The following is a 12064-nucleotide window of genomic DNA, read 5'->3' as shown; positions in this document are numbered from 1 at the left end:
GCTGCAAAGAGCCATCTTTTGAAATGAGAGTAACAGGATAAAGGAAGAAAGTTCCCATTTGCTGATAACATTTCAGAATCTATGTTAGATGCTTAGCCTTCCTCCCTCCTCTCCTTTCTTTCTTAAAAATAACCTCTCCCAACAGTCTTACGCTTGGCTGTTCCTGCTTTAAAGAAGAAATTTTAAGGTTCCAAGAAATTAAGTAGCTTGCCCAAGTTTATACAACTAAATGAAAAAGGAAGATTCAAATTGAGCTTCTCCTAGCTCCCAAACCCATGTTCTTTCCAAAACACTACTCCACTCCCCCTCTTCCAGAAAATGGAATGGAAAATGTCTGTGGAAACCCGATCACCCTTCCAAGCTATATTACACAGCGAGACTGTGCTTATGTTATCTTCGTGTGTGCGGTCTGTGCCCAAAATTTCCATGAAACATTCTCTCGACATGGCTGGCTGTCTGTTCCAAAGAGAGGATTTCGTGGGGGTTGCAGCTCTACGGAAGTGAGGAAGAAAGGATGTGATCTGAAGGGCACTATCCTTGGAATAGAGACCCCTTGGCCGCTAAGAGTTATCACTGCAAATGCCAGCCAGTCCTGTGGTTCAGGGGTGGTATCTTAGTTTCTTTTGAGTTTCCTGTAGGTGTGTGCTGTAGGATTTAGACTGGGGCTCCCCAGGACCAGACTATGTGATTTGCAGAGCCGTGTGCAAAATGAAAATGCGGGGCCCCTTGTGAAAAATGTATTAAGGATTTCAAGATGGTGAAGGCAGAGTATTCTGTACGTGCGAAGACTTCTGAGTGTGTGGTTGTGTAGGATTTTCGCCCATGAAACTGACCCTGGAACTAACCCATGTAACGTGGTCCAACAAGATATTCACCGAAGGCCTGCATCCGTTGTGTGTTATGCCAAGGTTACTAACACAAACACATCTGGTAGGTTGGAAGGGAGATGCTGAAAAAGCAAGTAGACAGCGGCAGCTATCATAAACTCACTTCTTTGTTATTTCATTCATGAACTCATTAATTTGAAAGGCATTTATTGACCCGCTACTGTTTTCCTGGCAGCATGCTAGGTGTTGGGGACATGAACGCTTAAAGTTTTTCTTTTGGAATGGGGAGGGTGAAAGCAGGAGGGGGAGTGAGAGAGAGAGACAGAATCCCAAGCAGGTTCCATGTTGTCACAGCGTAGAGCCTGAGGCCAGGCTTGGTCTCAGGAATCGTGAGACCATGACCTGAGCTGTCGGATGCTTAACTGACGGAGCCACCCAGGCGCCCCTTGACCAGTGTGTTCACTGAGAAGGCTCTTCACGTCGGCCCAGGGATCCACACATCGAAAGATTTACAGGCTATTTCGTGGCAAGCAACAGAAGCTGATTCTGCCACCTTGACAGAGTAACAGTATTTATTGGAAAAGTCTGGGGGTGGGGGGACTCACAGAATTAAAGCCAACATGGTATAGTCAGGATTTGTGAAAGGCAAAAACCCAGGCAGGCTTAGGCAGTCTGTGTGGAAGAAAGTAATAGTCCCATCCCAAAGCCACTATAGAAATGAACTGACTTCAGCTTAAAAAAACAAAAAAAATTAAAAAAAAAAACCAGGGGCATCTGGATGGCTCACATGGTTAAGCATCTGACTCTTGATTTTGGCTCAGGTCATGATATCATAGTTTGTGAGTTCAAGCCCTACGTGGGGCTCTGCACTGACATATGGAGACCGTTTGGGATTCCCTCTCTCTCCCTCTCTGCCCCTTGCCCTGCTTGTTCCCTCTCTCTCTCTCTATCTCTCAAATTAAATAAACATGAAACAAAAAAAAAACATTAAAACAAAAAAAAGTAAGTTATTTATTTATTTATTTTGGTAAACTCGGCTGGATGTGGACATTAGAGTTAAGCCTCCTCTCAGTTTATGGCACCGGCCTTCACGGGCAAGACCCCCGTCTCATTTCATTTTTTACATTTTTCCCTGAGTCTCACTGTCTTCTCCTCACACAACTACTTTAAGTGTGCTCGATGTATATCCTGGATTGGTATGTCTATACACTTGTCTAAAATACATTGTATCTTCAGTTTATGTGTGCATTTGTGTGTAAAACTTACATTATTGGTTTTATACCTTAGATACTGCTGTGATGATTACTTCATGCTCAACAGACGGCCTCTCCCTGTTGCTGTGTATAGTGGCTCTAAGCTGTACATAGCGCTTCCTAGAATTATTCACATGTCTTAAAGTCTATTTTCCTGGAGATGGTCACCTTTTTGTCTCCGGTTCCCCACACACAAACCCTTGGTGATGAGCAGTCTCCTGTATGTCCCTGTAGATCTGGGTAAGAATTTTCCTAAGACAGAAGTCTTGCCTGGTTGTAAGAATCACTTTGTGTGGAGATGGGGGCTGGAGGTGTTAGTTGTTCAGATGCAGATTATTGAGCCCTTGCTCTGAAGAGTCTCATTTGGGAGCCCAAAGGGACCCTGAATCATCATGTTGAATAAGTGCCCCAGGTGATTGTCCTCCTTTTTTTTTTTTTTTTTTTTTTAAAGCCAAGTTAGTTAACATACAGTGTGGTCTTGGCTTCAGGAGTAGAATTTAATGACTCATTGCTTACATATAACACCTAGTGCTCATCCCAACAAGTATCCTCCTTAATGCCCATCCCCCTTCTAAGCCCATTCCCCACCCACCACCTCTCTTGCAACCCTGTTTGTTCTCCATATTTAAGTGTTTGCCTCCTTCTGTTTTTATCTTATTTTTCTTCTCCTTCCCCTATGTTCTGTTGAGTTTCTTAAATTTCATGTATGAGTAAAATAATATGACATCTGTCTTTCTCTGACTGGCTTATATTGCTTAGCATAATACTCTAGTTCCATTCATGTTGTTGCAAATGGCAAGATTTCATTCTTTTCCATCACCGAATAGTATTCCATTGTATATATATTCCATTGCGTGTGTGTGTATATTCCATTGCATGTATATTCCATTGTGTGTATGTGTGTGTGTATATATATATATGTATATACATACATATATATATATTCTTTATCCATTCTTATTATCAGGTACATTTGAGGGAAGCTGATCTACACAACACATCTTGCATGGGGTCCCTGGGCCAAGGCCACACAGTTCTTAATTTCATTCTTCTCCTGAAAGACTGGTCCAATTGTCCTTCACTGTTTACTGACTCTTGGTTCTGTCTCTGATTGGTTCTCATTTATGGCTACTTGCTGTTTACTTGACTACATTCTCCTTTATCTATTTGTTTGAAGGCATGATGCTTATTTCTAAGTTCTGTTTCTCCTGGTCATTATTGTGAATTCATCTAGTATCAACTGTTCCACTTTCTTTGATCTCAGGCAGCCTCCTCAAACGTTACTCCCTTCGAGTTCCTTCTCTCACAAGGTATTGGGTGCTTTGGCTGGTGATGTGAACCTCTGAGGAAGGTCTTTAGCTCAGGTCCTAGACTGTGTCACTCCTGCCTCTTAGAGAAAGCAAGGGTGTGTGTGTGTGTGTGTGTGTGTGTGTGTAACTTGAAGAAGTGAGTGGTGGGGGAAACCAGGGAGAAAACCTCAGAGAGAGTGAGAACCCAAGTTAATTTAGGTTCATGTTTCTTATGCTCCTGCCTCAGAGGTTTGTTTTAGTTATAACCACCTAATGCTTGACATAGGTTGGGAGAGGGATGGCATTTTTGAGGCAATTGTGGGACCCACCTAAGGCTCCAGTGTGCCCTGATGTATCTGTTGCCTGTGGCCAGGCCTGAGTGAGCTGATTTTGTGTCCCCAGGAGTGGTGGCAGTGTGGGCAGTGATATACCTGCAAGAGGTGAGGGATAGGAGGCAGCATAAATGAGACACTTTGTATTTCTGCATCCTTGCGCCCAGCCCTCTCTCTCACCATGCTGTGTACCTGTCTCCCTCTCCTTCTTTCACAGGTGACCAGTGGTTTCCCATCAATTTCATATCAGTTTCTCAGGTCTTTCAAGCTCCCTGGGGCATCTCTAGGGTCAAGCTCTGGGAGGGCCCCTGCCTTCTGACTGAGCCCTCATTTCCAGCTTTAGGCTATTTTCCAGGCTTAGGCTGCTCCATTCAATATTCATGGGGAGAGGGTCTTACTGGCATGGCCTAGGCCATGTGGCCACCCTCGGCCAGAGAAAGACATCTTGACTGATTGACAGGTTGAACAAGACTTGTGAAATTGCTGGGGGGAGGGGAACGTGGGCAATCCAAGATGTTCCCCCAATCTAGACATTTGCCTTTTAAGGGAGAAATTAGAGAAGGTTTGTGCAGCTAATCTGGAGAGCCTCCAACCAATGGTTTTGTTCACACGGCAGTCCACTATGCTTACATTACAGTCTCTTGGAGGGCGAATCTTGTTTTGAGACTGTAAGAGCATTCTGTATAGTCGATGCCTAACATCAATCCAGTGCCAATAGCCCACCAATCCCTCACAGTCCTTATTTGGTGGGTGATCTTCCTTCGATTTAGCAGAGGCTGATATACAAAGACACTGGCACACACATTCAAACACCTGTTTCTCATGGTGGCACTAAAACTAAGTGAGTTCAGTTTAGAATTCCTGTCGATGCTGACTTTTCAGAATGACTGGGGAAGCCCTTGCTTTTAAACTTTCTGATTTGGAAATATCAAATGTTCTAAGCATGATAGCTACCAAAGATGAAGCCAGAAAAAAATCTCAGGGGGTGCCTAGATTAAGTGCCTGACTTCAGCTCAGGTCATGATTTCATGGCTTGTGAGTTTGAGCCCTGCATGGGGCTCCACTCTGACAGTGTAGAGCTTGCTTGGGATTCTTTCTCTCTCCTCTCTCTACCCCTCCCCCACTTGCTCGCGCGCACCTGCATGCGTGCTCTCTTTCTCTCAAAAATCAAAACAAAACAAAACCTGCCAATTCTCAGGATGTATGGCAATTGCCAGTATATTGGCAATTGCTCAGTAAATTTTATATTAGATCACTTATTTAGAGTCCTTAGTCATTACTCACATGTAGAATATTTAATATTAGGATATACTATATTATTAATATTTGATGTATCAGTTACATAACCAAAAATAAAAAGAAATGTGAAGTTGTTGTGTGGGGGGCTTTTTTTGGCTATTGTCAGTATCTTCATAATATAATTACTATTGATTTTATTACTACTCAAGAAAAGCTATAGAGTCCTGATGTAACTATTCCAGGAAAATAAAAAGAGCTTCGAGCCTTGGGCTTTCCTGGGACTATGTGATTTCTACCTTTTCCCCCCTTTAAAAATGGCAGCGATAACTAAGCCACTCCTGTCTCAGTGGAAACTTTACACAGAATGCAGAAATATAAAAAGGACAAAAGCAATGTGGTGGAAATGACTAGGTAGGTTAAATCGGTATTGATTGGCAGAAACTAACCTGTTTTTGTGGAGTTAATATGCTTTCATGAATAACCAGAATTTTATGTCTTAAATTTTTATTTAAGTAATCTCTACACCCAATGTGGGGCTCGAACTCATGACCTCGAGATCAAGAGTTGCATGCTCTTCCGACTGAGCCAGCCAAGCACCCTGGGTAACCAGAATTTTGGAACACAATTTGAAAACCTTTACAGCATAAGGGAGTCAATTAAAAAAGAAAGCTATAGTCATTATAAGATATACACATAAGCATGTGTGGATTTATACACACACATGAACCCAACAAAGCATGAGGGTGCAGTGCTAATGTTTTGTCCTATTGAATTATTGTAGTTTGAGAAAGTTAGCCTGGAGAGGACTTTGTTCTCCCTCTGTTTAATAAAGACTAGCAGTTGTTTGAGGACTGTTCAAAGACCGTTCCTGTTTTGAAAGCACCTCGTGCTCACATGTGATATAGCCCTGGGATATCCTCATTTTCATCATTCTGGATTACACAGACAAACGTGTTAGGCCAAAGCCAAGGGGTGGTTGTTGAGGAAGGTGGAATTGGGCTCTCATGACGTCTCTGTCTTGCTCAATAACAGCCTTAGCAGAAGCTGTGAGGGCCCAGTCTTTGGACCTCAACCATCTTGTTATGCTCCAGGGCCTTCTAGCTGTCAGTGTCTATGTCCCCTGCCTGAGGCTTTTTCTGGCCCTAGAGAAGGTCACTCTGCCTTCATACTCAGGCAAGGTGGAAGTGCCATAGAATTAATCCCACTTAGGAATGGCCCTCAACCAAGGACTCTCCAGAGTTGACATGAACCCAAGCTCTTGACGCTTAGGTGGAATGATTTTGTGGTGTGTAGTTTGAGCTGTTTCCAACATCCCCTTCCAGAGTCATCCACGGTGGTAGCTGCCTCATGAGGCATATTCATGGCACCCTTCCTCTCCCTGTGTCACTTCCTTGTCCCCTGTTGGTGAGGCTTTCACTTCCTGAGTAACCCACTTGCTCTGTAATCCTTGTCTTAGGGGCAGCCTCTGGGGGGGGAGGGTGGGATGCAAACAAGATGTCTTTTGTTAAAATTTTTTAAAATGTTTACTTATTTTGAAGCACACACACTTGGGAGCTGTGAACATATTCTGCATGCATCTATTGTGGAGAGCTGAGACCACTCAAGTAGTCCACAGAGAGCAAAATGAAGCAGGTGTGCACTGGAAAGCATAGGTGAGGATCACAAAAAACAGTGATGTGGCTTTGGCAACCTTCCCATTTCTGGTTTCAATCTTTTCAGAGACATGGCTCCATTTCTGCTCTGACAGGAGACTTTTTTTTTTTTTTTTTAAGAAAAATGCTTGTTTTTTGTTTAAGGCAGGATGAGTTGGCTTCTTTGCTTGAAGTCCAAACATCAACAAATACACATTTTATATCATGAGCAATTCCTATTAAAAATAGTGTTTTTAAGGTCATTGCCATTGCAGCTCTGGAACTAAGAGGTTTTAGTTCATATTTGTTCATCCCCTTCCCTAGGAGACATGGTAGCAAAAGAAAGAGATAATTTCCTTTCCCCCAATAGGGAAAAACAAGGGGCCTCCTTTTGTAGAGTTCTTGTGTTTTCTGCTCTCCCAGCACTGAAGACAATCCCTTCCCACATGCCAGATGGGAGAGCCAGCCCCTCCCAGTGGCACTGGGCAGCAAAGAAGAAATAGTGACCCTTCAAGACTGAGGAAAAAAGTTCTTGTCCATCTCTTTGAAGCAAGTGAGCCCTGGAATTATGACGTACTGCAGGGTGATGGGACATGAACATTGCCTCATATTGGCCATTCTATCCAAGCTTGGCAAGTGAGCTGCCTTAGTCAGTTCAGACTTTATAACAACAATTACCATGGACTGGTGGCTCAAACAAGTGGCATTTGTTTTTCACAGTTCTGGAGGCTGGAAGTCCAAGATTAGGGCCTTAGCAGATCTAGTGTCTAGTGACCTCTCTTTTCCTGGCTTGAGATAGCTAGCTTTTTGGTATATCCCCATATGGGGGGAGCTGGTGCAAGACAGAGACAGGGGGGAGGGAGAAAGAGGGAAGGAGAGGGAGAGACAGCACACTCAAGAGATCTCTCTTGTTACTTACAAGGACACTAATTCCATCATGAGGGCTCAACCCTCATGATCTAATTGCCTCCAAATACACTGGGGATTAAGGGTTCAACACATGGGTTTTCAAGGTGGAGCACATTCAGTCCATATCCTGGGGACTGGAATTGGATTTAACTTAATTTGAGTAAGACATTTTTATTATTCTTCAGATGTGGTGGAAGATTTCATATCTATTTCATTTATACATTTGGATAATTGTTATAATAAAGGATAACTATTCTTTATGAATGTATTTGGCCCCACAATAAAATCTCAAAGCCATTTGTTTCTTGCTGATGCTTTAAGGGAATGCCTTACTCTACTCTAAAGGTTAGACAGGGGTCTAAGGAAAATAGAATTATCTAGGGGATGGTAGATTGATGTTGGATCTCTCAGAGAGCCAGGTTAAACAAAAGGAACTGACTCTATAAAAGGAGAGTTAGGGGAGTGTATCAGGAAGTCACCGAACAGACAGAAAGACCAGAGAACGAGGCTAAGAAAAAGGGTGGAAACCAAGGGAATATAGGGAGCCACAACATAGCTGAGATCATGCCTCAGGTTAGAAGGACACAGCTGCCAGACACCAGCCATGGCTACCACCTGCCACCACAGGGCACTGATGGCATTGCCACGGGTAGGATCTATCCAGTGCTGTCTGGTGCTTTTGCGTCACTTGCCATAGTCTCAGTGTCCCCGGGGAGCCTCAGGTTGGCCAGGCAAATGTTGTTTGCCCAGGCCTGGCCTCCAGGGCTCAAGGACAGTGACGATCTGGCTTTCTGGCGAAGGTAGTGGAAGGTGTGAATCCTACTGACATAATGACAGCTTCCCCAAATATGGCAGTGAAAATTTCCCCCAGTAAAGTCACTGTGCACGCCCATAATGAATAGCACCCAATGCTAAGGTCCCTGTGGGTGGGGTGGCCGCCTCCATGTCCCTCTCCTCTTCTCATGTGGCACAGCCTATCTTCCTTGACTTGTCCACCCCCTTTGCTGCAATCCCACGTCTATGCCCCTGAAACGTCTAGCTTCATTGCTGTTTTTCTTCTGAGTCTGACTTTTCAGCTGACTACTCCAAGTAGTCTCTTGGATGTCCCTCAAACTCAACTGAACACATTGCCTCTTAGGAAGGCTATGTTTGGAATGGTTAAGGTTGTGGGTTCTGGAGTCGGACACCCTGGGTTAAATCCTGGCTGAGCCACAGCTCAGTTGTGTAACCTTGGAAAAAATTACAGGCCTCTCTGTGGCTCGGTCTTATCAGCTGTAAAATGGGGATAGCACCTGTCTCATAGGGTTTTTAAGATGATTAAATGACTCAATACATGAAAAACACTTAGAATAATAAGCCTTAAATTAGTTGCTATTGTCTAGTACACTGGACTTCTCCTTATTTCCTTTTTTCAATTAATACTCTTTGATAGGGGGTGGCTGGGTGGCTCAGTTGGTTAAGTGTCTGACTTCAGCTCAGGTCATGATCTCATAGTCTGTGGGTTTGAGCCTGATGTCAGGCTCTGTGCTGACAGCTCAGACCCTGGAGCCTGTTTCAGATTTTGTGTGTGTCTCTCTCTGCCCCTCCCCAGCTTGTGCTCTCTCTCTCTCAATAATAAATAAATAAACTTAAAAAATTATTTTAAAAAATACTCCTTGATGATACAGGCAAGAACGTTCTAGATCACACCTGGCTGCTTTTCCCGTTCTCTCCAATACCTGTATTATATCAGTTCTAAAGTCTTTTGGTTCACTTTCTCAAATGCCTCTTAAGTTCTCCTTATTTGCAATCCCACTGCAACTTTCCTCTCTTGCTTAAATGATTGAAATAGACCTCTCATTAGTTTCTTGGCTTCCAGTTACTTTCAGGTTAAACAAAGACATGTCACTCTCTCATATGATAGTAGAAACAATTAACATTTTGGAAGTTTTACTATTAATTGGGAAATGTTTAAAGCGCTTTTTACGTGGATTAGTTAGTTCATTTAATTGTCATACCCAGCACGTGAAGAGGTACTTGATAGCTCCTTTTTGTAGATAGGAAAATGCAGCATGGAGTACTCAAGGGACTTGTCCAGGGTCACACAGCCATAATGACTCAGGCAGGACTTGAACACAGGCTTTCTGTCCAGGCACTTCACCGTATACTCTCCCCTGTGCAGGTGGGTCCCAAAGGAGGTGCGCAGTCCCCGGAGTGTGTCACTGGTGAAAAATTTTAGAACTTCTATTTACATTTATTTTAAGCTAAAATTATGCAATCCATTAAGGTTGATAAATGCAAAATATATGGATTAACATTGGCAGTCTCACTTGGCCTATCAGATAGTCCTCGCTGCACGCAGTACCCGAGGCACCTATAAGGGAATTTGATGATTTCAGAGGTTGACAGTGACATTTTCATGCAGGTTTTGCTGCCACTGACTTGTTACATGTAGTTCACATGCTATTAGGGACTCATCAGTGCAGGCACATGGTTACAAAGTTGACTTCTAAAAAGTACGATACTACAGTACTTTAAATGAAAGAGAAGTGGATATGAAATACTGATCTCGAATACAGGTTTACTCAAGGCAAAGTGTTGTCAAACCTATAGATGAGTGTGTTGAAAAATGTCTGACTTTTTCTAACTGGTAAGTGGCTATTAGTTATAAGCTATTAGAAAATAATCTTGAGAAATTAAGAATATCCTAATATGCACCTTCAAAGTAAAATGGACAGCCTAACAATGAGGGAAACAATAATTGATTTTCAAAAGCAAGTCATGTTGTGGAGAGAATATGCTAAAAACAGATTTTGGGAATATTTACAGTGCTTGCAATTTTCTCTTTTCTTTCTTTCTCCCTCCTTCCCTCCTATCAGATGAAAATGATAAGTGTTAAATATAGAGCCTGCATTCTTTGAAAATATAGAAAAATAATTTTTCTATTCTGCCCCTGTTTCTCAAAGGAAAAATTGCAATAGGCTTTGAAGCCATTTGGTAAAAGTATAAAGTACAATTTCTGATGAATTTTCAATAACAGCCAATCAACATTAAGGAAGACTGATCCTTACCAGCCAAATTTCAATAAAAGCTTTACCTCAGTGATAGATAGCATTTAAAAATGAGTACCAAAAGTATCAAGATCCCCATTTGGACCTACATACCTTGTAAGGCAAATATTTTGTGTATGACATTGAAATCATAAAATCAAGTATCAAAATAAGACCTTCAAATCACTGACATCACAAAATGCTAAACCAAGGTTTAAAAACTAATTGGGGGGCGCCGAGGTGGCTTAGTCGGTTAAGCGTCCGACTTTCGCTTAGGTCATGATCTCGCGGTTCGTGGGTTCGAGCCCCGCGTCGGGCTCTGTGCTGACTGCCAGCTCAGAGCCTGGAGCCTGTTTCAGTCTGTGACTCCCTCTCTCTCTGATCCTCCCCTGCTCACGCTGTCTCTCTCTCTTTCTCTCCTAGAAATAAATAAAACATTAAAAAAAACTAATTGGGAATATTCAATCACATTGTTCTCATAAAACATATATTACTTATAAAACGTTTTTATAGTAGATAAATAAAATATTTTAAGCTATTAATAATATTCTAAAATCTTTTGCTTTTAAGTGTCATAATGTTTCTAACAAATTAATATGAAGCCAAGTATATAAAACTAATCAATACAATCATATCAATATTTTAGTGCTGTATAAAATATTTTGACAAAAAGTCTGAAGTTTACTGCTCAATACAACTATGTTTAGGATTGCTGTCTGCCATTTAGAATACTTTTCATTTGCAAAGTGCTTATTTCTATTAGTTTTCTGGAATAAAAATTATTGCTATCATTAAATGTTTAGGGGCACCTGGGTGCCTCAGTCAGTTGGGTGGCCTACTTCAGTTCAGGTCATGATCTCACAGCTCATGAGTTTGAACCCTGTGTCAGGCTTTGTGTTGACACCTTGGAGCCTGGTGTCTGCTTCACATGCTGTGTCTCCCTCTCTCTGCCCCTGCCCCGCTCACACTTTCTCTCTCTCTCTCTCTCTCTCTCTCAAATATAAATAAGCATTAAAATAATGAAATGTTTAGTTCATGTTTTTTACTTCTTTTGCTCACATATATGTGTGTGTGTGTGCACACGCACGCAAGTGTATGTATATAGTCTGTGTGTATGTGTGTGTGCAAATATGTAGCCTTGTTTCTAACCGGTCACATTTTCTTCCCTTCAACTTTTCAATCCTTTTTATACATTAGATTGATCTTTGCATTTTCCATGTTGCATTCCCTCTGCCTCACTTCTGTTTCCCCCCTTCTTGTCTGGTCTCACTGGATTTCTGGTTTCAGACTCTCCCTTTTTCTTCTCTTCTGCCTCCATTATTCCATGCCTCTCTGGAACCCAATCAGCACTCTAGGAAGTATGATGGTGATCATAATCACAGACAAGTGAGTAGTAGGGAGCCCACCAGCTTCCACTTCCATTATTAGAACAGAAATAGACATCGAGGGCAAATGAACTGGCCATCAACGCTCTCCGGGGATAACTTAAGGGCAAGACTGTGGAAGGTTGGGTGGCTGGGTGGAGGTGGGGGATGGGAGGTGGGGGCCCCCCGCC

This window comes from Crocuta crocuta, unplaced genomic scaffold (assembly GCF_008692635.1).
Source record: "Crocuta crocuta isolate KB4526 unplaced genomic scaffold, BGI_CrCroc_1.0 scaffold24, whole genome shotgun sequence".
Taxonomy (NCBI): domain Eukaryota; kingdom Metazoa; phylum Chordata; class Mammalia; order Carnivora; family Hyaenidae; genus Crocuta; species Crocuta crocuta.
The sequence above is the reverse complement of the archived record's forward strand: the minus strand, read 5'-3'. Positions refer to the sequence as shown.